At 39.3% G+C, this 25,290-nt stretch overlaps 1 protein-coding gene across 2 annotated transcripts in view; it reads left to right on the top strand.

Moving 5' to 3' along the window:
• The first annotated feature begins 1,108 nt into the window (after positions 1 to 1,108).
• Positions 1,109 to 25,290, top strand: part of Slc39a10 (solute carrier family 39 member 10) — a 120,595-nt gene continuing 96,413 nt past the window's right edge. For both annotated transcript variants that reach the window (XM_069995695.1, XM_069995697.1), the window contains exon 1: positions 1,109 to 1,267. The gene's annotated coding sequence lies outside the window, so the exon portion shown is untranslated. The remainder of the gene's footprint in view (positions 1,268 to 25,290) is intronic.

Genomic DNA, 25,290 nt, shown 5'->3' on the forward strand with positions numbered 1-25,290 from the left:
CTCCAGCCTGGATTCTTGCTGGTCATTCTGAAGATGGATTTGTGAACTTTTTCAGTCTGGGCTGGCTTCTGTGACCATTTGAATCTCATCCTTCAAAGTAGCTAGGATTATAAGTGAAAACTTCTGGCACTCAACTCTATATGTTTTTGTGATGGTAGTAATACTTAAATTAAGGGCTCTTTGCCTGGAACAATTGAAAATATTTGGAAAAATAAAGTTGAACAAAAGAAAAAAATTAAAAGGAATACAGAGGGCAGGAATGTGTTCAGTAGGTAGCCCATGCCTGAAGCCCTGACTTCCACTCATTTTCAGCACTTGCAAAAAATTAACAAAACAAGTCTCTGATGGTTGAAACTAAAGAGACCCGAATTTTACTTAAAAGGAAGAAGACTTTCGAGCACAGCGGAATTGTTTTAATCAACATTTCTTGCTGCTGCTCAGCGTGGCCTTCCCGTTACTCAATAGCTTTGATTTGTGGAAAGAATGGTTATGTAATTTCCCCACATTGTACTCCGATCACAGCATGTAGGCAACTGTAGAAAGAAAACAAAATGGACTTGAAGCTGGAGATTTTGATAAGGTTTTCATTTTTACTTCACAAGTTTTTGTTGTTGTTTTTTAACTTCGTCCTTTATTCCTCTTGAGTTTAAACAGATAATATGTGAATACAGCAAAGTACCTCATTTTCTTCTGTATATCTATAGCAGCAACACTGATTCATTTAGTTGTGAAAATTAAACTAAAAAAGAACTGTTGAATTGAAAAAAAATCCCACAGTTGACAGATTGTGGGTCTTGGAAAAAAATATTCAATGCCATCTGTTTACAAAAGTAAAAAATGTTGGAAAAAATTATTTCCCTTGGGGCAAAATGCTATAGCCATTCAGGGAGGAGATGGTCTCTGGCATTTTCAATGAAGATTTGGCTTAAGGAACAATACTGCATCCAGTCCACAGTCGTTGGATAAAAAAAAAAAAAAAGATAATTTCCTCCAATCCCTATTTTAGGTTGTCTTTGAACTTCTGTTGATTTATTATTGTTATTATTTTTAATTTGGCACAGATTGTTTCAAGAATCATCTTGGTTCCCTTTTTTGAAGTCCTTTTTTGTTGTTGTTGTTAATTTGTTGACGTTGGTTTCTAAAATGCTCCACCTCTAGCACCTGCCATTAGATGGGGGCTGTAGCAGTGGAGAACATCCTCTGTTCTGAGTCCAGCTGTGGACTGGATGGACAAGGGCATCCGCAGCAGGAGCAGAGACAACTGGAGGTAGGTGGCAACACAGTGTCTCCACATACATAAAAGCTGCAGGTCAGTGATCAATTTTCATGTGCTGAGTGTACTTGAGCTCATCTCTGTCCATTTTAATCCTTCCCAAAGGATTCTCCACCTGATACATAAAATCCTGGGAATTTTTCTTCTGAGGTTAGTTGATCCTTTGTTGGTCACTCATCACTAGATGGCATTGTGCAGTGTTACTTGATAGCAGTCAGTAAATTGGCACCCTGACAGTGGTTAATGCTCAGTATTTTCTTCTTTGGTATGCATCTTGAGAATCTAAATCAGAAAACCTCCAACTCTGGGGGCAGGAGGTATAGCTCAGTGGTAGACTGTAGGCCTTAGGTTTAATCTTCAACATCACAAATAACAATAACGATCTATAAATCTGAGTCTGAATATTTCATCTTTCTATATTTTATGGATGTGGTTTCATAAAATATGTATCTTTGAGATTTATTTTTCTTCAATGTGTCTTTAAAGAACATGAACTCAAAATACATTAATCATAAATCACAATAACTTAATTCCTTTAAAATTTTTCTAAGTCATATGTCTGAATGTTTGCTTATAGAAACTTCAGATTGTGTGTGTGTGTGTCTGTGTATATGTGCACACACATGGGGGAGCTGGGAATTACAAAGCCATAGCCTTGCTCATGCTGGACATGCACTATCATTGAGTTACACTCTCAGCCATACATATGGGGTATATCTCTAAATACGCAGGTAGAAATTTATATGAAAATGTACTTTATCTAAGCATGGTCAGTGGATAAGTCATGTAGATGGAATAATATGAAAATAATTACCTAATGCATTCATAAATATGTGAGATTTACGAAGGAAATATGGCTCTAAACAAGGAAAAATTGTTTTAAATACTAGTTAGAAAGCACAATCTTAAAGAATTATAGATATGACAGCTAATTACAGCCATACTTGTTTGGTGTATATCAGTAGACCTTATGATATTGACAAATGTATTCTAACACCTATGTTGAATAATACAGGACACGTCTTTCTAAATTATAATGATGACTTAATACCTGAGAATTTGCAGATAATAATGCATGATAAATTTCATTACTTGAAATGAGGATAACAAGATATATGATAATATATAGATAGATGAACCTACTAGTACATGGACAGGTGAATGGATACAACTCAGATAGGGATTGCTACCAAATGGTTATCTGAAGACTATAATATCAGGGCAGAGGGTGTAGCTTCACGAGTGGGTGTTTATCATATGAAGACTATATTATCAGGGCAGAGAGTGTGACTGATAGAGTGGGTGTTTATCATATGTGAAGCCCTGAGTTTAGATCCTAGCATTAAAAATAAATAATTTGAAAACTATAATACTTGTCTTCAATTTTCATTTACTTAAAATTTGAAGAGTTGCTTATTTACTTCAGTTTGTCTTTTCATTTTTATTTCATGCATGCATCCACTTGGAAAACATTAACGGAACAGTTTGGGTTCAGTTCTAAAGAGGAAAAGATAATTAAGATCCTAGATTTGTCCTCAGCTTTTCCTCTTTTTTGTAGTCCAGCACCCATGAAATCAACATCCGAATCACTAATGAGAAAAGGAGAAAAGGAGAAGGAAATAGAGAGATGTAAAGAGAGTCTTAGACAAGGAAAATAGATGTATAGTACATGGTCAAAGTCCCGTCAAGTTACAGACAAACAGTAACCCTGGACATTCTTTATATCTTCAAATAAAGTAAACTTATATGAAAGTAATTTGTAAGCTGTAAATACTTTTTGAGTGTAAAGTTTTGGTTTTTTAGCATTTTAAGTTTTTTTCCATAAGAATCCTGAAATCCTTATTCCAAATATACCAACAGCATATATAAGAGCCATTTAATTTCCGATACACATTGCAAAACAAAAAGTGGGTAGATGTACTTGAAGACAGAAGAGGTTTGGAGGCTGATCTAAATGCCCTGTGATCTTATTGAACTCTCAAATATAGAAAAAGATTATTCTCACTTTCTCCCACTCTCCCAAATCTTGCTGTTTTTGTTCTTGTTGTTTTAGGAGGAAATATAATCACAGACAAACTTTGTTACAATAACTCTTGTGGGATGAAAAGATCTCTTATGAGTTTTATTCTGGTCCTAGAACTTCACCTCTTCTATGCTTTCATGATAGAAAAAGAAGAACAAAGAGAGTTTCATTTGAGGATTGGAGATTCAATAGAACAGACTAGCTTACAAGTTTTGTTTATTTTTTTCTTATTTTTCACTAAAGCCAGTCATACAACAACCTACAATAGATAAGTCAGAAAGAGTTCTTTTTCCAGATTGTATGAAGAAATCATTATGTAAGAAACAAACTCAAATGTATTTAAGATCACAAACAAAGATTCATAAGAAGATGTCCTTGGATAAGTCCTTGACTGGATCTTGGTGTACACAAAGAAATATTTTATCTTATTTCCTGGTTTGTTATGTGGAGACATTTGTCTTTTAGTTTTGTTACTACAATTGGCTATATTTATAGTATGATGACAATTTAGCAGTAAAAGATTATTAATTGCTAGTTCTTCCTTCCAGGATCTTGCCATAGCCTGATTTGAGATAAACTCCTTCTTCTTTTTTCTATTCTTTCTTTTGTGTGTGTGTGTTGGTCCTGAGGCTTAAACTCAGGGTGTAGGTGCTATCTTGGAGCTTTTTTTTGCTTGAGCCACAGGTCCACTTCCAACTTTTTTAGTAGTTAATTGGAGATCAGAGTCTCATGGACTTTCCTTCCTGGGCTGACTTTGAATGGCAATCCTCAGACCTCAGCTTCCTGAATAGCCAGGATTACAGGCCTGAGTCACAGACACCCAACTGAGATCATCTTACTTTATAAAGAAAAGAGGAAAAGTAGCTTGCATTCATTCTACCTTTAAAATAATGTATATCTATGTTTATTTTGAATGATGTCAGCTGAGAGAAAATGTAGAAGGTTGGAAATTAATCTCTTAAGTCAAAGCTTACCTAGTTCGCATATTATTTTCTTTCCTCATTTTTTTCTTCATTTTTCAGGCTTGGGACATTTTTCTCTATATTATTTTTTTTATTATGAATAAGTAGCTGTACAAAGGGGTTTCTATCTAAAAGGATCCAATACATCCACCCCAGGGGACCACGCAGAGGCAGGCAGGCAGGCACAGGAGAAAGATTATTACAAGGTTTATTAGAGGAGCCATATTTCCCCCAGAGAGAGAGCACATGGCCACCTCTACTATCTAGATAGCAGCAGAGTCTGGGGGTAGGAAGTGAGGTAGATGGGAGCTCAGGTGAGTCTGGCCATAGAGAGGGAGGGGCCAGCTGTATGGCAGGAACTCTAGGGCTGGGAGGAGCTCAGGTCTGGGTGGAGCTGAGGACCAAGGTAGGCATAATGCTTATACAATCCAACATGTCAATCTGAGTAATATGCATCTTGATCAATGTCTTGCATTCCATCATTCTAACTTCTGAGTATTCATGCACAAAGAACCTACGATATGAAATCCTACCTCACCAGTTTGAAGACCCAAATACCTATTTAAGCTTATCAACATCAGTGTATTTCAGTAAAAAGATGATCTCTTATCAAAAAACATCCACACCCACATTTAGCCATAGACAAAACTTCCCCAGATTTTTTTTTGGGTGGGGGGAGAATGAAAGTATTTGAAATACATGTACTGAGATTTTTCCCTAAATATAAAATGGTAGTCAGGTAATCCTAGCTACTTAGGAGGTTGAGATCTGAGGATTATGATTCAAAGGCAGCCTAGAAAAGACAGTCTGTGAGACTCTTTTATCTCCACTAAACTACCCAAAACGCCAGAAGTAGAGCTGCAGTTTAAGTGGTAAAGTACTAGTCCTGAGCAAAAGAAGCTCAGGGACAGTGCCCAGGCTCTGAGTTCAAGCCCCAGGACCAGAACTCCCCTCCCCCAAAAAAGAGAAAAGGTATTTTAACAGTATCAGTCTTTTTTTAGCTATATGTCAAATGATTACCTATGTTCACAAAAACTTTAAAGGAAATGAACATTAATTGCTCTCAAAATGGCTAAGTATTTTCCCTCCAAACTATTTTCAAACAAAACAAACTACCACTTTGAAGAAAATTCAGGAAGCCATATAGTCCCACCCAAAGTTCCTGCATGCAAAATGTCCTCTTTGGGAGGAAAGTTCAAGGTGTTTTTAAGAACAAAACTTTTATGTTCTGCCTACCAACAATGGCATGTCCTGTTTTGACCTCTAACTACACAGAGACTATAAACAAAGTAGATTATGAGCCTCTTCTTTTTGTGCAGTAAAGAGCATTTATATTCTCCCTCACCCTGTGTATAGAGTTCAAAGTGGGTAACCCAACAAGGGTTGGAATGTCCAAGAATTTCCCTTATCTTAAAGCTGACATTGAAACCAATAGAATGTACCACATTCCTCCTCTCCAATGTACTAGAAGCTGTGTTGATTCTAAATGGTTTATTAACAACCTTTAACAGATTAGGGTTCTGTGATTGCTTTCTTCTAAGCCATTTTCTCCCTCTTTTGGGAGAGGATCTTATCTTGTTTTCAGAACTAGGATTAGAGGCATGAACCACCCAGGAGATGAGAGATGAGAGATGACAGGCAAAAGGGAGAGGGCAAAGGGAAAGGGAGGACAGATAGAAGAGGAGGAAGACAGAAAGATTGAAATGAAAATCATTAATTCAAAGTGAAAAGCTACTTGCTAGAGTCAATAATCAGAGTAGCTTGCTGCTATTAAAGTAAGGAAAGTACTTTTAAAAAGAAATGAAAGCTGGGTGTCACTGGCTCATGCCTGTAAGCCTAGCTACTCAGGAGTCTGAGAAGTGAGGACTGCAGTTCAAAGCTAGCCAGGGCAAAAAAGTCCTGAGACTCTTATCTACAATTAACCACTCAAAAACCGGAAGTTGCTCTATGGCTTAAAGTGGTAGAGAGCTAACCTTGAGTTAAAGAGCTCAGGGACAGAGCCCAGGCCTTGAATTCAAGCCCCACAACCAACAAGAAAGAAAAAAGAAGAACAAAGAAAGAAAGAGAGAAGAAGGAAGGAAGGAAGGAAGGAAGGAAGGAAGGAAGGAAGGAAGGAAGAAAGAAAGGAAGAAAGGAAAGAAGGAAGAGAGGGAAGGAAGGAAGAGAGGGAAGGAGGGAGGGAAGGAGGAAGGAAGGAAGGATATTCAACATGTTATAAAAAAATTACAGTCTTGGTGTTTGAAAAGGAAATGTAAGGCTACAGGTAACCTTACCCCTGTAATCCCAGCACTCTTAAGGCTAAGGCAGTAGTATGCAGAGTCAAGACCAGTCAAGACACATTCAGATGCTGTCAAAAACTTAAAAATAAATAAAGTGAAAATAAATACAGATGAATCAAACAGAATACTAAAGATATAAGCACCACCTAGAAATAAATAAGGAACATTGTAGAAGGAACTGTTCTCAAAGTTGTAGCACAACTTGTTAAAACAATAGTAGAGTTGTTGAAAGAGCACAGCATCTAATCTGGAAAGGAAACAGCAACTGTCTTGAATTACTGTGAGAAAGACATCCAATTAGGGATTGGGGGAATAGTTTGGCTATAGACCAATTGCTTTCTGTATCTTAGCACCTGATTTCAACCTTCTGAGGACAAAAGAAAAATAGAAGAGGGGGGGAGAGAAGGAAGGAGGGAGGGAGAAACAGAGAGAGGAAGGAAGGAAGGAAGGAAGGAAGGAAGGAAGGAAGGAATGAAGGAAGGAAGGAAGGAAAAAACAGAAATAAGAATACTAAGAAATGATAATATAATGTCTTAACCAAAAAAAAAGAGACACCAAATGGACCAGGCAGCAGTGGCTCATGCCTGTAATCCTACCTAGTAAGGAGGCTGAAATCTGAGGTTCATGGTTCAAAGTCAGCCCTGGCAGGAAAATTTCTGAGACTCTTACCTCCAGTTAACCACCAGAAAACCGGAAGTGGCGCTGTGGCTCAAAGAGAGCACCAGCTTTGAGCTGGAGAGCTCAGGGACAGTGCCTTGTCCCAGAGTTCAAGCCCTACAACCGACAAAAAAGAGAGAGAGAGAGAGAGAGAGAGAAAGAAAGAGAGAACAGTATAGAAATAAAACCAGGAACAACAAAAATCTTGAGCAGAAGAGAAGTTAATTGGAAAGATAAAGCTGCCCAGGGAGGCTGAGAGGAGGCCAGAGCTGGTTACCCACCTTTGGATGCTTTTATTGCCTCCTTGAGAATTTCGGAGCTACTAGTTGGAGAAAGATCAGTGTTTTTTTTGTTTTGTTTTATTTTGTTCTGTTGCACTGTTTTTTTTTTTTTCCAGGAAAGTCAAGAGCACGTTAGCTAGCTCTTAGAAGTCTGGTGAGGTGGGGAATAGATAAATTTTCCAAGTGAAAAATGATAGGTCCCCTGGGGGAGTGAACAGCACAAAACTGCTAACTGCAGCTATTTTACCATCAAAGCCACTGACTATGGCAGTTGTTTTAGCAAAAAGACAAATCTACTTAGACCTGATGGGATCTTCTGTAGTCCCAGCTATTTGGAAGGCTGAGGCAGGAGGATCCTTTGAGCCCAGGAATTCAAGCTAACCTAGGCAACATACCTTAAAAAAGAAAAAAAAATTAAAAAGAAAAACCTTATCTTGGAATTTATTTTTCAATCCTCAAAGTGCACATTTATATTTCAATAATACAAAAGGAAAACCTTGTGCCTTTCTGTATCAAACTTTCATGTTTTTCTATAAGTGAACTATTTAACAGATATGCATATAATTGAGACTAAAAATGCACAAGTATAAATGTCTAAGGTGAATTTAAAAGTCTGCTTCCTTTAAAATATTTCAGTAGGGGCTGGGAAGGTGGCTCAGTGGTAGAGCGCTTGCCTTGCATGCATGAGGCCTTGGATTCAATTCCTTAGCACCATATAAGCAAAAAAGAAAAAAGCCAGAAGTGGCGCTGTGGCTCAAGTGGTAGAGCACTAGTCTTGAGCTGAAGAGCTGAGGGACAGCGCCGAGGCCCAGAGTGTAGGCCCCTGACTGGACCCCCCCCAAAAAAAATTTCAGTGATTTTTGTAAATATAGTAAAAAAAAAAATTCTTCACACATCTATTTAGTACTGATGGTTCCTGAATGGTTTATTTAAAACAACAGAAGATTCATGTTTTAGATACAGATTCCAGATTGTTCCCTATCTCAGATGTTACTAAACAATAAAACATTTGCTAAAACAGAAGATAAGCACACATTCACAAAGATGTGGCAAATGGCAAAGCTGTTATGGCTGACTAGAGATCCATTTGGTAATCTGCCCCTTGATGAGCGGATGCACAAAACATAATAGTGGAAGATCTGAGATGAACAAAGAGATTCAGGGAAGCTGACGTTCAGTAAAATGCACTATAGGACAGAAGTTAACTTTAAACCAGATAGCTTCTGGTACAATAATGACTAGGCTTTTTTTTCTTTTTCTTTTTTTTTTCTTTTATCTTTTTTTTTTTTTTGCCAGTCCTGGGGCTTGAACTTAGGGCCTGGACACTGTCCCTGAGCTTCTTTTGCTCAAGGCTAGCACTCTACCACTTGAACCATAATGCCACTTCTGGCTTTTTCTATTTATGTAGTGCTGAGGAATTGAACTCAGGGCTTCATGCATGCTAGGCAAGCACTCTACCACTAAACCACATTCCCAGCCGTGACTAGGCTTTTTTCATGACTAGTTCTATAAAATTCTGAAACTCAAAACAACAGTAAGTAACTATCAAAAACCCACTATTTATCCTTTTGTCCTTCTTTCATAAGGAGAAAATACTCTGTAAAATCATTTCACAGCAGGTACCTGTGGCTCATGCCTGTAATCCTAGCTACTCAGAAGGCTGAGATCTAAGGATCACAACTTGAAGGCAGCCTAGACTGAAAAGTCCCCATGAGACTTTTATTTCCAATTAACCACTCAAAAATCTGACGTGGAGCTGTGGCTCAACTCAGAGACAGCAACCAGGCCATGAGTTCAAACCCTATGACAAGTGAAAAAGAGAATCATTTTACTACAGAAATGATCCAGGTTCCCCCTACCTTTTCTCATGGCCCACCAGTGCTCCCATGGTGCTCTGGTTTCAAACCCAGGAACTCCCACATGTTCGGAAATTGCTCTACTCCTGACCTATATCACCCTGGAGTAATGTTTTATTTTTTTGAGACAAGATCTTACTATGTAGCCAGGCTGGCCTAAACTGTTCTATAGTTAGGCCCAGGATGGCCTCTCACTCATGATCCTCCTCTCTTCCCAAGTTCTGGGGTGCAGGTAATGTACCACTATGCTTAACATTCCTTAATTCTTAATTTTTAGGTTTTCTGTATTTACTGCAAACAATTGCTAAATTCATTTTCTTGATTCCCTAACACCATCAGTCAGCTCATGGAACTAAAATAAGAGATGAGCATTTTTTAAAAACCCTTGATAAAGAATATATATAATTATGACCAGTCATTCACTCAAGGAGATAACCTTTTTCCCCCCAAATGATTTGATTTGTTCGGCAGGCTTACTTTTAGATCTTGAGCGTTGAAGGACACTAATTGGAAGTCCTTGCTCTGCCTCTTAGGAGGACAGCAGCACCATTTTTCCTGTTTTCCCTTCTAGGTTTACTTGGTTAGTCCCACTTTTCTCCCTTGTTAAATGGAGATGGAAATGGCCCCTACTTCACAGGATGTTTCTGGAGAATTAAATTAAGGTTTGAAATGTGCCCATTATAATGTGTTACCCTGTGTTCCACACTTACATAGTGAATATATTGTATTTTTTTGGGGGGGGGGTCCGGTCGTGGGGCCTGAACTCTGGGCCTGGGCGCTGTCCCTCAGCTCTTCAGCTCAAGGCTAGCACTCTACCACTTGAGCCACAGCGCCACTTCCGGCTTTTTTCTTATGTGGTGCTGAGGAATCGAACCCAGGACCTTGAGCATGCCAGGCAAGTGCTCTACCACTGAGCCACCTTCCCAGCCCCAGTGAATATATTGTAAAATCACCAGTTGCCATAATGTTAGCAATAATGTTCTTATTGATGTCTTCTTTACAAGAATCCTCAACTTCTGAGGTTTCTTACCTAGTACTGAAAGATAAACCCCTTTCTCCTGGAGATCTCAATTCTGAAAGAGAAGTGAGATACTAGAATTCTATTCTGCTGGGGACACCTTCCATCTCAGTGTGAAACCTGAAGGAAATCTGAAGCATGTGACTTGCTTACTTGGTAGCTACTTGTAAAACAGATAAGCCACAAAGGCAGCCTTCATTCCTGACATGTGTTCACTTTACAGTGACAACCACACAGCCAATGTCTTGTGGGTCCTTGAAGACAGTGAGATTTTGTTTGTTGGGTTTGGTTTGGTTTGTGGTTCTGGAGGATTGAACCTAGTCTTGAGCATGCAAGAAAATTGCTTTACCATGGAGCAACATTCCTTGCTAAAAAGGACTCATTGGAAGGTTCTTTATATTGTTTAAGGTGAATCATCCCAGAAGCCACATTTTGAAACATAGAATATTGGAGTCTTTGTCATACAGTTAGGAGGCTGGAGGCAGCCAGTTGTTACAAAGGCCTGCAGTCCCCAAATACACATAACACAGCTAGGAAACAGGCTAAGAAAGAACAAAAACAATACCAACAATACCAACAATCTCATTCAATGTCAATGGAGAGCTGAATTGGGACACCATGATGACTGGAGACGAGCCAGGAGACAGAACACAGGAGTTGATCACGGAGACACAGTGGCATGGCATATTGGTGTCTGGGTTGGTTGGTCCAGGCCTAAACAGGGCATGAGAAAGGGGGACAATCCACAGGAAATTCCCAGTCCCAGGCACTGGACTGACAGGTTCAGTAACCTATCAGCCAAGTGCCTGCTTCCGCTTCCAGGGTCCCAGGCATGCCCATCACCTGGGAGGCAGGTGATGGGTGGGGGCATTTACCTCCCCCAGCCTGAAGATAAGATGCCAGACCCTACCCTCCAACCATTTGGCCAATATGGCGCCAGCCAGACCTGACCTCCTTACTTCAATATCACAAGTATAAAATAATCTTCCTACAGACTTAGCCAAAAATATGAAGTAGAGCTTGGAAATTTAGGAATAAATGATATGTGCTAAGAAAAAGCACAAAGAAAGTTAACATGTAATAAAAATCTCAAAAGCTAGAAACAGGTAGTAGATTAGGATTAGATTGGGCTCCATTGGAATGCTAACTAGGAAGAGCAAATTCCTTCCGAAAGTACCTTCGGAGAACACTTTCCTTTGCCCTGACATCTTTTTGGCTTCTCACTGGTTTAGACATTTGTTTAAGGTAAAGGAAAATTGCCTCCATTTTCCTGGACTTCAAAATTTATTGTCAAGGTAAGTCCATTGTTACTGAGACAATGGAAAAGATATATAAGTGCCAGTATGATGGGTTTTTGTTGCTGTTGTTTTTACTACACTGAATATTTTTTTTTAATGTTATTACTGTGCTCTCAGTTTTTTTTTGGCTCAATGCTGATGCTCCATTACTTGAGCCATGATTCCAGTCCAGTTCTTTTGCTGATTTGTTTGAGCTAAGAGTCTTGGACTTTTCTGCCTCTACTGGTTTTAAACATTTCTCCTCAGATCTCAGCTTCTTGAGTAGCTGGGATTATAGGCATGAGCCACTAACTCCTATCTTTATTCTTGAAGGATTAGATGAGTGCTTCTGGGCTATACATGAATTATTTTGTTGAAGACATGAACTTGAATATCCATAGAATAGAAATTTTCTAGCCAAGGAAGAATTTTGCTAAATTTGAACTTAAGAATTATGTATCTTATCTCTTTCTCATCTTCCACCCCCTCCCGCCCCTGCTTTCATGTCACTGCTCATTAGTAGCAATCTAGGAATTATTTCTTGTAGTACAAAATTTGAAGTTTCAGCACATAGAAAGTTGAACTGCTATGGTGTGTGGCAGCTCATACCTACAATCCTAGTTAGAAAATAAATTTTCAAGAAGACCTCATTGCAACAGAAAAAGTACAGTGTTGCTCTATGGAGGGAAGCATAAATAGGAAAATCTAGCATTCAGCCAGAACAGGCAAAAGCAAGACCCTATCTCAAAAATAATTAGAGTAAAAAAAGTTGGTGGCATGGCTCATTCTATACAGCATCTGTCTAGCAAGTATGAAATTTGACTTCACATCCTAGTACATCCAAGGAAAAGAAAATCAAATTGTTAATATTTACTGCATGCACAGGGGGTCCTTTAAATTCTAAGATGTGTATTTTGTTTGTGTTTGTGTTTGTTTTGTTTTGTGCCAGTCCTGGGGCCTGAACTCAAGACTTGGGCACTGTCTGTAAGCTTTTTTTTTTGCTCAAAACTGGTGCTCTACCACTTGAACTACAGCTTTACTTCTGGCCTTTTGGTAGTTAATTGCAGGGGCTTTCTTTCATGGACTGGCATTGAACTGCCAACCTTAGATCTCAACCTTCTGAGTCATTAGGATCACAGGCTTTAGGCACCAGCACCTGGTAAGATCTATGTATTTGTTTTTTTTTTTTTTTTTTTAAAGCAATTTACTAAAAGAAGAAACACTGCAGAGGTGGCTGGTTCTTTTCCATTTCTCTAAGTAATATGAAGAGCTCATTTGTAGTTTTGTGAGTCTATAGTGGGGTCCACATAATTTGTGAGGAAGCAAATAAGACAAGGAGTATATTTGATTTAATTTGTCCTTTGGTGTTGCTTTCAGTTACAAGAATCTAGATTCTAGGATGATGTGGACTGTTGGATATATGACATGATGGTCAAAAAAAAATCATATTAAGCAAAGTGCAAAAGTACTTGTGTTTTAACTCTTTTTCTCCTCTCCATCCTCTTCCTCTCATCTCTCCTCTCTTCTTTCTTTCCCCTTTCTCTCACAACACTCCCCTCCCCTTGCTAGGGATTTAACTCAGCTTTTTGCATGTCAGGATATAATCTCAGTCCTTAACTTTCTTGATAAGTTTTTCAATTCAGATAAAAGTGAAGCCAAAAGAGTTTAAATTCCTACTCTGTAAAATACAGTTTTCTATCAACAGATAATGATGCATTGTCTTTTATGGCTCATACTATAGATACACTAAAGACTACCAAATGATAACTTGCTAAGTTATCTAAAGCATGCACAATATTAGTAAAGTTTACAAGCTTGTAAAAAAAATTAAACTATTCGGTATGTGCTAGTGGCTCACACCTATAATCTCCTAGTTAGGAGGCTTAGATATGAGGATCACAGTCCCAATTAACCACCAAAAAGCTAGAAATGGAGCTGTGGCTCAAGTGGTAGGTGCTAGTCTTCAGCAAAAAGTTCGGGGACAGGTTCTAGGCCCTGAGTTCAAGTCCCAGGACCATCACACAAACAAAAATCAGTGAAATATGTAAAATGGTAATAAAAAAGAGATAGTATGACCTATGAATCCCAAAATAATTTATATCATTAAGGAGTTATAGTCAGAAAAAAACCAAGGCACTGATTGAGTCCTAAAAATTATCCTTATTGTTATGGAATGTGGATTTAAAAAGTTTTTAGAAGAGGTCTGTGTTTGTAGCTTGAATAGTACACTACCTGAGTAATGCTTGAATTCAGTACCACATACACACACACACACACACACACACACACACACACACACACACACACGAAAGCAGGAGAAAATACTATTTGAGAAGAGAAAGCAGATGACAGGAGAAGAGATCAGAGGTGATGGACGGGGTAAAGAAGGTTAAAGTAATTTCTGTGTATCTATGAAAATGACATTATTAAGCCTATTATTTTGTACAATTAATAAAGACTAATAAAAAGAGGAAAAATTCTACTATAAATTTGTCATTTGCAACTTCTAATACAAATAGTATATTCAGTAGATATAAAGGGAATTAGAACAACGATGGATGAGACTAATTCAGGTAATAAAGTATGTGTATTTAAACATTTAAAAAGCATGCATAGTTTCTATGACATTGGCCTTATGAGTTCAAGAATCAAAGACAATACAAAGATTAATTATACAAGGCAAAGTCAAAGCTGTGTTCATCAAATTATATTGAACAAGGGTGAAAGTTCAAATTCTGGTTTTCATACTCAAACTGCAAATTGCTCTGTGCTCTTAAAGCTCACACCTGTAATCTTAGCTACTCAGGAGGCTGAGATCTAAGGATCTCGGTTCAAAGCCAGCCCAGGCAGGAAAGTCTGGGAGACTCTGATCTCCAATAAACCACTAGAAAACCGGAAGTGGTGCTGTGGCTCAAGTGGTTGAGCACTTGCCTTGAACTGAAGAGCACAGGGAGAGCACCAAAGCACAGAGTTCAAGCCCCACGACGGACCAAAAAAAAAAAAAACCCAAGCAGGTCAGTAGGCATTTCAGGTCAATGCCAGCTGAAAAGTGTCTGGGTGGGGGGGCGGTCCATTTCCAGGCATTAGAGCTTTGACTCTGGGTTATGGGAAGAGTTTAAGTGTGAATTAATTATGTTGCAGAAAGTCACAGCTGCCCAGTGTGAGAGGTATACCCCAGGTTTAGATTTCTGAACACTTCTCTCAGAAAAGTATGTGATTTAGAAAGTAAAACCTTGAGGAAATGGAGGTTAGGAATAACCTTAAAGAAACCCTCGAGATTATTTCACCACTCACTGTGACAAAGCAGTGAAGTAAACATACTGAATGAGACTATCATCTGTCACACATCGAGTCACAGATGTTATCAGGGATGATTTTCCCAGCTGTGTCTCATTCTTCCTGCAAAAGTTTTCTGAGTCTTATATCTCCAGAGCTTTAAAATGAGCTACATCCCCAACTTCGATGATGTGAATCTTAAAGATTGTTTACTTTAATTGACATGGTTTATTTCTACTTCCATACTTTTGGGTTTTTGTTTTGTTTTTGGTGCTGGTTCTGGGGATTGAATTTATGGCCTGGGCACTTTCCCTGAGCTGCTTTTACTCAAGGCTAGCACTCTACCACTTGAGCCACAGCTCCGCTTCTAGAATTTGGTAGTTTATTGGGGATAAGAGTCTCACAGATGTTCCTCAGATCTCACGCTCTTGAGTAGCTAGAACTTACAGGTATGAGCCATCAGCACCTGGCCCCACACAATAATTTTAATAATTAACTAATGATAATTATTTATTTAATAATAATAAATAATGATAGTGCCTGTCTGTAATCCCAGCACAGGTGAGGCCAAGGCAGGAAGATGGAATGCTGCAGGAGAATCTTGGGCTATATAGCATGAGTCTGTCTCAAAAATAACTAAGTTGGGCTGGGAAGGTGGCTCAGTGGTACAGCTTGCCTTGCATGCATGAGGCCCTGGGTTCAAATTCCTCAGCACCACATAAGCAGAAAAAGCCAGAAGTGGCACTGTGGCTTAAGTGGTAGAGCACTAGCCTTGAACTGAAGAGCTGAGGGACAGCACTCAGGCCCTGAGTTCAGGCCCCATGACAGACAAAAAAAAAACAAAAACAAAAACAAAATCCCACTAAGTTAATTAAATGATTAATTAATTTTGGTTTGTCTTTATTTGACCTACTCCAATTAGCCAAGAAGATATTTATCAGTTCTCTCAAAATCCCAAGGTGATCTAGGTGTGTTTTCAATTGACACACAACAAGTATACATGTTTGTAAACATTTATCCTTACTTTGTGTTGAGAGCATTAAAAATCCTTTCCTTTAGCTATTTTTAAATATGCTATACACCATAGGTAAATATAGGTACCCATTTGTGCTACAGGAAGGGCTTGGGTGCTATCCCTGAGCTCCTTTTTCTGCTCTAGGCTAGCACTCTACCACTTTGAGCTACAGCTCCACTTCCTATTTTCTGGGGGTTAATTGGAGATTAGAGTCTCACAGACTTTCCTGCCAGAGCTGGTTTCAAAGCATGGTCCTCAGATCTCAGCCTCCTGAGTTGCTAGGATTACAGATGGAAGCCACCAGCACCTAGCTTGTTTTTGTACAAGCCTTTTCTGTCTTCCTCTTACCCTTCTCAACCTCTGGGAAACCTTCTATGAGAGCAACTTGGAAGCTTCCACACAGGAGTGAAATTTTGTGGATTTTCCTCTCCATGTTTGCTTTATTTCACTTCTTGGTGGCCTGCAGCTTCATCCATCTTGTTGTAAATGGTAATATTTCATCTTCTGTTTTATTTTGTTTTGTAGCCTAGGCTGGATCCTCCCACCCCAGCCTATTGTGCTGGGATTACAGGTATGTGACACTGCCTAGCCAGGATTTCATTTTAGTGGCTGAATAGTATTTCAGTCTGTATGCATACCACATTTTCTTTGTTCATCTGTCAATAGACGTCTTGGTTGATGCCTCATGTTGGTTATTGTCAATAGTACTATGGTAGACTTGGAGCACAGTTATCTTCAACTATTGGTTTCCTGTGGACAGATACAAGGTAGTAGAATTGCTGAACTGCTGATCCAGTCTTAAATTCTTGATAAACCTCACAAGAGTTTAGACCTTTAGAGTATTTTTACTCAAGCCTTAGTTACCTCTTCCCTTTGACACCACTCAAATGACTCTCAGAGGCCTGGAATTCCTACTTGGCAGCTATCTCTTGCTAATCTTCACACTTTACCCCAGTGTTTGCTCTCAATCTGTTTCCCTCCTTTTAATTACACTGTGGGAGTCCCTCTCAGCTCTCTATGACCAACACTGAGATGTTTAAGGAATAGCATCCAAAAAAGTCTATTACTGTGAGTCAATAGACTTTCAGCTTGGGACACCCCAGGTAAAATAGCTCAGGGTTGCCCTTAAGGACTGAAAGACCAGATGTGTCAGAGGTGACCCACAGATGGCCCTGGCTGTGTGCAGAGACAGATGGCCCTGGCTGTGAGCAGAGTCCTCAGGACAGCAGGACTGCAACATTCAGGCTCACGTCAGCAGGCTCCTGAATGCAGCTGCCATCATTGTAGGATGAACGGTATTTTTCACTTGTTCAATCTTAAAAAAAAAAAAAAATATTACAGACATTTCTAAAATGAGAGATTTGCAGGCTATCCAGCCTTTAGAATATTTAGTAGCAAATGTAAATAGTTTCGAAAAAGAGCCAACAGTAACATTTCATTATTTCTTTCTTATGATAATAAATTAAAAGTAAACCCTGACTCACAGAGTATTTTGTTGTTGTTGTTGGTTGTGAGGCTTGAACTCTGGGCCTGGCCACTGTCCCTCAGCTCTTCAGCTCAAGGCTAGTGCTCTACCCCTTGTGTGACAGCTCCACTTGTAGTTTCCTGGTGGTTTATTGGTGATAACAGTCTCAGACTTTCCTGCCCGGGCTGGCTTTGAACTGCGATCCTCAAATCTTAGCCTCCTGACTACCTAGGATGATTACAGGCATGAGCCACCGGCGCCTAGCTTTATAGTGTATTTTTTTTTTTTTTTGTCGGTCGTGGGGCTTGAACTCTGGGCCTGAGTGCTGTCCCTCAGCTCTTCAGCTCAAGGCGAGCGCTCTACCACTTGAGCTACAGTGCCACTTCCGGTGTTCTGGTGGTTTATTGGAGATAGGAGTCTCTTGGTCTCTCCTGCCGGGGCTGGCTTTGAACCGAGATCCTCAGATCTCAGCCTCCTGAGTAGCTAGGATTACAGGCGTGAGCCACCAGCGCCCGGCTTTATAGTGTATTTTTGTCTCAGTATCTTTTGACTAAATGCCTTTAAGAGACTTGGAATGGTGTTAGGAGGAGGGGGTTTAGGGGGCATCTACAGGAACTTGTGCAGTATTGTTTTGCTTTTGTCTTCAGTTTTTGTGCATGTACAAATAAAGCCAAAGAAAAACAGTAGTGTTTATACATAAGGCACATTCTTGAATTGTGTAGGAGAGGATCAAAGCCTCTCAGATGTCAAAGGAGGCTCTGAAATGGACTCCTGTTATCAAATATTGTGTCTAAAGAGCAAACATTCAGAAAAAAAGAAAGCACAGGGACCTGCCAAACCCTTCCTCATTCTTGTTCCTCCTAGAGTTCAGCCTCTCAATCAAATGGTGCGTAGCAGGGAGGTGTACATCAATGTCCAGAGAAAAGGATTTGGGGTTGAAGGGAGTAAGAAGACAAAGAAAGAAGTAGTTTGGGGCTGGGAAGGTGGCTCAGTGGTAGAGTGCTTGCCTGAGGCCCTAGGTTCGATTCCTTAGCACCACATAAGCAAAAAGAAAAAAGCCGGAAGTGGCGCTGTGGCTCAAGTGGTAGAGCGCTAGCCTTGAGCTGAAGAGCTGAGGGACAGCGCCCAGGCCCAGAGTTCAGGCCCCACGACCGGACCCCCCCAAAAAAGAAGTAGTTTTGTCAACTGCAGTGCCAGCAGTCCTCTGCTTGGGCCCTCTGGGATAGCTTGTATTTTGCTTTCCTTTGCCACAGGCCTTGCTTACTTTACCCACCAAAGGCAGATGGAAAGGCGTGGTATCTAATCAAATTCTAAATTCTCAGATGAAAACAACCATCTTCCTAAATGAGTTGTATGATATCATTTGTAAGGCTGGGGAGGTGGGATATCCAAAATTATAAAACATGACTATTTAAAATATTAATTGTGTCCAAAAAAAAAAAGGAAGAGAGAGGAAGGAAGGAAGGAAGGAAAGGGAGAGAGAGGGGAGAGAGGAAGGAAAGAAAGGGAAGGAGGAAGGGAGGGAAGGAAGGGAAGGGAAGGAAAGGAAGAAAAAGAAAGTCCCGTGAGAAAAAAAAAAAGAAAGTCCCATGAGACTTTTATCGCCAATTAAACACCAAAAAAGCTGAAAGTGGAGCTGAGGTTAAAGTGGTAGAGTGCTAACTTTAAGCAAAAACGTCTAGGGAAAGCACTCAAGTTCTGAGTTCAAGCCTCAGGACTAGCACATAAATAAAGAAAGAAAGAAAGAAAGAAAGAAAGAAAGAAAGAAAGAAAGAAAGAAAGAAAGAAAGAAAGAAAGAAAGAAAGAAAGAAAGAAAGAAAGAAAGAAAGAAAGAAGAGAAAGAGAAAGAAAGATTGAAAAAAAATTCCAAAGTCACATCAGTTCTACACTCCATAGCAAGCAAAACACTAATTTCAGGATTTCCATGAGCTTCTGTTTTTTTGTTTTTTTGTTTTCTTTGTTGGTCATGGAAAACTCAAATGCCAGAATTCCAGCAACCTTCTGAAGATACCTACAGATGAATCCAAATAGTGTAATATGACAATAGTCTTAATAATTTAAGCTTCATTTTGAGCATTTTGACATGTCTTTCTACAGGGTGGTATGTGGGTTAATATAATTCAAGGTTAGAGACCAGTGGACTTTACCACATGCCAAATCTGGATCCTTACCTGTTTTTTTACAGCTTGCAAATTAAAAATGTTCCCCCTTAATCACTTCTTGGTTAAAATGTTTAAAAAAATGTAAAGAATATTTTGTTATATGTGAAAATTATATGAAATTTGAATGTCAGCCATACAGAAAGTTTTATTGGAACATAGCCACTCTCATTGCTTTACGCATTGTCTGGCAGCGCTTCTGAGCTACAAGGGCAGAGTTAACAGGTGCCCCAGGACCACAGGACTCCATAACCCAAATATTTACCCTCTGTCCTTTTGCAGAAAAAGTTAGCTGATATCTGATGTAAATCAACGATCTGTGCTCTTGCCAGAGTACAGCTTGAGCTCTCCATAAAACATTTATCAAATGATAATAATACTGCACTAATAAGAGATGTTCCGATAGGAGTTCATTTTTTAATACAGAAATTATAAGAACAGATTTTGTAGGATTGACAGTTTAAAAAAAAGAAAAAGATAACACAAAGCGAAAACAAGAGATACTGTAATTCTTCTAAGTAATTTCTCCAAAGGAAAATATACTTTTCAGTGGTGTTTTGCTGTAAAGTTCCTGCCTTCATGTCGGAAAATAAAATAACTGTTTTCAACAGAGTGGAAACTGTGAAGACATTGCTGCTTGATTTTCTTTCAGGGGAATTAAGGATGAGTATGTGCAAGTTCAAGCTCTGCCCTTGTTTGTTAACTGAGGTCAGAGGTCAAATGTCTGCAAGGAAAAGTACAAAAGGTTGGAAGCCTGTAAATAACAGTATCCTGAGACTTCAATGCTCCTTGACCAACTAAAGAAGACATAAAACAATATTGTTCTGGAAAAACAATAACCACTTTCCTTTAATGTGAAGAAAGGTGTTGCTTTGGATTAAAAAAATCTAGTTGTGATTCTCATTCAGCCAAGTTTCTTGTCTGATTATTAGAGTCTGAAGAGTGTATTACTTTTTCTTAGAGCCTAGGAAGACAAAAAGAACAATTGAATTTACAGTTATAGCATTGCTGCTGATTCTGTTTTTCATCACCCATAGTGGGCAATGATCATCTAGGATTAGGCTAGATGAGTATGCCTAAGATCATACATACATATGTCTACGATCCTGAAAGCCAATGTATGGAATTCTACAGATTCACTCAGTGTGTAAGTAAATTTAATCTATTTATGCCTTTTTTCAGGACAAAGAACAATAAATGAGGTGATGTATGTCTGTTGTATTTTCTTCTAATTTGATCTTGAGGAGGTCCAGGAAAGAGATACATATTTATGAATGTTTACAGTGTACTTTTCTTTCTTGTTTTCTTTTTTTATTTTCTTTCTTTCTTTTTTTTTTTGCCTGTCATGGGGCTTGAACTCAGGGCCTGGGCACTATCTCTGAGCTTCTTTGGCTCAAGGCTAGTACTCTACCACTTGAGCCACAGCACCCTTCAGGCTTTTTTCTGTTTATGTGATACTGAGAAATCAAACCCAGGCTTAATGCATGCTAGGCAAGCACTCCATCACTAAGCCATCTTCTCAGTCCTACAGAGTACTTTTCAAGAAGTACTTCCTGAATGTTTTTGTTGGTTGGTTTGTTGGTTGTTTTGAGACTATACAGCCCAGACTGCTTGGACTTCATCTTGCAGTCTAGATTGGTCTTGAATTTGTGAATCTCCTGCCTCAGCCTCCACTCCACGATGGTGGACTGATTTCCATACTTCTTTATTTTGGTGAATGGTCTAATGCCTAAGCATTTTGAACATGAGCAGATATACTTATCATAAATAACTTGCTTTTTTGTTTATTTGATTGGAGGTTTTTTATTTTATTATTGTTGTTTTATTGAGATAAGGTTTCACTATGTAGACCAGTATGGCCTTAAATTTGCTATCCTTTAGTAACCATTTGAGTGCTAGGATTACAGGCATAAGCCATCACAACCAGAATAAAACTTGTTAGTACTGGCATACACCCTGTGGCTCTCATCTGACCTTTGTCCTCCTCAGTCCTGTTAATATAAGCACTATTCTAGGAGAGGATACTGAGAAAGGAAACTAGAGCTGGATATGTTGGTTGGGTCAGACACAGAAGAGGCAACTAAAAAAATAACTTTTTATTTATTTTTTTTTAATTTAAAATTTTATTTTATTTTATTTGAGAACATACTGTACAGAGGGGTTACAATTACATGGGCAGGATAATGCATACATTTCTTACCAAGCATTGCAGCCTCCTCCTTTGTTTACCCTTCACCTCCCTTCCCAGCCCCCCCCCACAATCATACCCCCCTCCCCCCCCCACACCGACATTGTAAAGCTGGTTTTGACATGACATTTTGTACTTCTCATTGTTGCAACAGGTCCGCCTGAATCCTTAAACGACTTGTTTGTCCCCATCTTCTCCACATGTTATACTGACATCAAATATAGTGAAAGCGGGGGTTACACTGTGGGGGAGGGACATACAAAGCAACAAAGAAATAATCTTATAAATGCGTTAGAAACACATGCATGAAACAAACGAAAACATTAAAATGCATATTTAAGGGTTCATTTTCTTAACATCACATTATCTGACCTTTTCCGCTTGACTCATACTAAAAAAATAACTTTTAAAAAATAACAAAAACAGTATATTCCAGACCCTCCAGAGAAGATGCTCATACTTCACTGATCCAATGTGACAGAGCCATCTGGGACATACATGTGCACTCAACCAGTAGGTGGGAAAACAGGGAATCCATAGATGGAAGCTTTCATTAGATCCGGGGTATTACCTAAGCAGGATTCCTTTGAGGGTTCTAATTAATGGGTTCAAAGTACATGGACATGAGTTCTGGAGAATCTCAGTGTGATTAGAGATGGTCATGTGGCCTACCTGCACAGTCCATGGGTGGGGGGCGGGGATGGGGAGTGATGGTCAAGAGATGAATAAGCAGGTTGTGCAGTTGCCATATAAGGAGGTAGATGGTCACCTGGAGGCCATTTCCCGAAGGAACTGACTGGTGGTTACAGAGCACTAGAAACTGATCCAAGGGTGACTAAACCCAGCTCTGGTAAGAGGAAGTTGAGCTAGTTCTAAGAATTCACTACATAAAGTAGGCAGGACACTGCAGTTAAATGAGAACTGAGGCCTTTCTAGCGATTATGGTCCAAACAATACAGGCAGAGCACTGAAAACTGTTCTAGCAGTAGCAGCCTTGGTAACAGTGGTGTTTACTGCCTGTTTCAGAATTGGCATCGTGTTGCTTCTGTGAGATGAAGCTGAACTTTCACAGTCGCTTTCACCTCTGCTTCTGACTCTGCCTCTTCAGAGCTCAGTTCCAGACTGAGATCAGTCATCTTCCGTCTGCCACACCCCACAGGCTGCCAGAGCATCATCTCCCAAACCTCTTTCTCCTCCCAACCTGCTGGGGGGAAAGATTCCATTCCATGGAGATCACTTACGTCTTTGCATGCTCGGTAGCATTTTTGAGAATGTGTTCATTTTCATTAGGCTCAAACAGCATTCGTCCAAGGACGTGCCTTCTCAGAAACCATTGCCCTTAAACATTTAAGACAGCAGTTACTTCAGGAATGAGCATTTCATTTGCGATGAAAAGAATCTTTCAACATGCCTTGCTGTCTGTAACGATTTAAAGAAATAGAAGGAATAGTTACATTCCACAGCATCTAGATTAAGAGGATACCTGCTTTGAAGGAGAAAAATGTGGTTTCTTAAGCCAACACTCTTAGATTTCTCCTATCTGGTTTTTTAGTAGCTTCATCAGACAGGAGTAAGCTGAACTGACCAGCAGGTCAGCGGGGGAGAACCAGGCGGCAGAAATGTGGTGTGAGGCAAATTAGGATAATTGCTGCCCATCTGTGGGAAATCTTCATTCCCCAAAGAGATGAAGGTCTAACTGCCAAAGATGAATGCAACTCTCAGCCTGGACTGGTAGAAAGATTCCTCATCTGGCGTATGCAGCGAGCAAGCTGTAGGGTCTGTTCTGGAATGAGGCTTGTTGCAAAAATTGATATTTAATTAATGTCAGATCTCTAGATAATAAATTTATATAATATAGGGCATAATTTCTGGAAATGACTTATGCTATTTGGCAGCCATGAGTCCAATACAACAGATTTCCAACAGAGCCCTGTCCATCTGGTCATTTTTTTTTGTGCGTTTCTTTTTTTCCCCCCCTCTATTTCTCTCTCCAAATCAGAAGGTCAACTTTTTGTCTTCACTATTTTTCTTTTTTCTTCCTTATGACTTGAACAGCACTTTTTCTCTTGGCTTATTTTTTCCTTGCACTTTTGTTTTTCTGGTACTGTGGTTTGAACTCAAGAACTTACATTCATTTGGCTCATTTAATCAGCTGGTACTTTACTACTTGGGCCATGCCTTTGGCCCTGTTTTTTGCTGGTTATTTTGGAGATGGAGTATCTCAGGTTTTTCATCCCAAACTGGCTTTGAATCACAATCCTCCGGATCTGATCATTTTGAGTACCTAGGATTATAGGCCTGAGCCAATGGTGCCCTCCTTATTTTGATTTTTTATCCCTTCCCCCTACTTTCTCCTCCTCCTCATTATTTGAGACATTTTCTCAAACTCAAGTAATCCTCTTGCCTAAACTTCCAGGGCAATGGCATACATATGCTACTATGCTTGGTCAATTGTCTTTTTTTTTAATTGCATTGATTTCTATGCATTCCAATTTTTGGCTGTCATGTATTTTAACTTTTTATTTACTTCAAAATGTTTTCTTTTTGCCATGTGTTGTTTAGAAGGATGCTATTTAAGCCAAATATTTGAGAATTTTCAATATCTAGAAGATTAATAATTTCTTCCTTGTGCAGGAGTGCAAAGATTTCTTTTCCTCACCTATCATTAACTTCAGGATTAAGATCCCTGTAACAAAAGACAGATTAAGGGCTGGGAATGTGGCTTTAGTGGTAGAGTGCTTGCCTAGCATGCATGAAGCACTGGGTTCGATCCCTCAGTACCACATACACAGAAAAAACTGGAAGTGGCACTATGGCTCAAGTGGTAGAGTGCTAGCCTTGAGTAAAAGAAGCTGAGGGACAGTGGCTAGGCCCTGAGTTCAAGCCCCAAGACTGGGAAAAAAAAAAAAAAAAGACAGATTAATGTCAGACACTTGAAGTCCTAGCTACTTAGGAAGCTGAGGACCACAGTTCAAAGATAGCCCAGGCAGGAAAGTCTGAAAGACTTTTATCCCCAATTAACCACCAAAAAGCTGGAAGTACAGTTGTGGCTCAAATGGTCATGTGCTAGTAGCCTTGTACACAAGAGTTCACACAGTACCTAAGTGTTCAAGCCACAGGATAGGTGCAATAAATAAATAAATAAATAAATAAATAGAGATTCATAAGAAAAAAAGTATGCATTTTTTAATGTTCTTGTGACATGAGAATTTTCATTAAAAAAATGAAGACTCAAGAGACTTGTGTATTTTTATGCTAAAGTTTGATCAAATGGTAATCTGAGAGAAGAGTGCTTATAATGAGGCTCCTAGAACCAATTATTGCCTGCTTCCAGGAAGAACTGTAAGGGGAAAATTAGCTGTTCTGCTTTCCTGTTTTTATTTTGTCTAATGCAAAGGTGCCATATTCTGGGGTAGTACAGCATGAACCCTACCACTTTTTTCAATTGTTAAATTCTTTCTTTGTTTCTTTTTGTCTGTGATGGGGCAACTTGAACTTAGAGCCAGGGTGCTGCCCCTGAGCTCTTCTGCTCAAGGCTTGTGCTCTAACACTTTGAGCCA

The sequence above is a fragment of the Dipodomys merriami genome, unplaced genomic scaffold (assembly GCF_024711535.1).
Source record: "Dipodomys merriami isolate MVZ:Mamm:240054 unplaced genomic scaffold, mDipMer1.0.p SCAF_49, whole genome shotgun sequence".
NCBI classification, from domain to species: Eukaryota; Metazoa; Chordata; class Mammalia; order Rodentia; family Heteromyidae; genus Dipodomys; species Dipodomys merriami.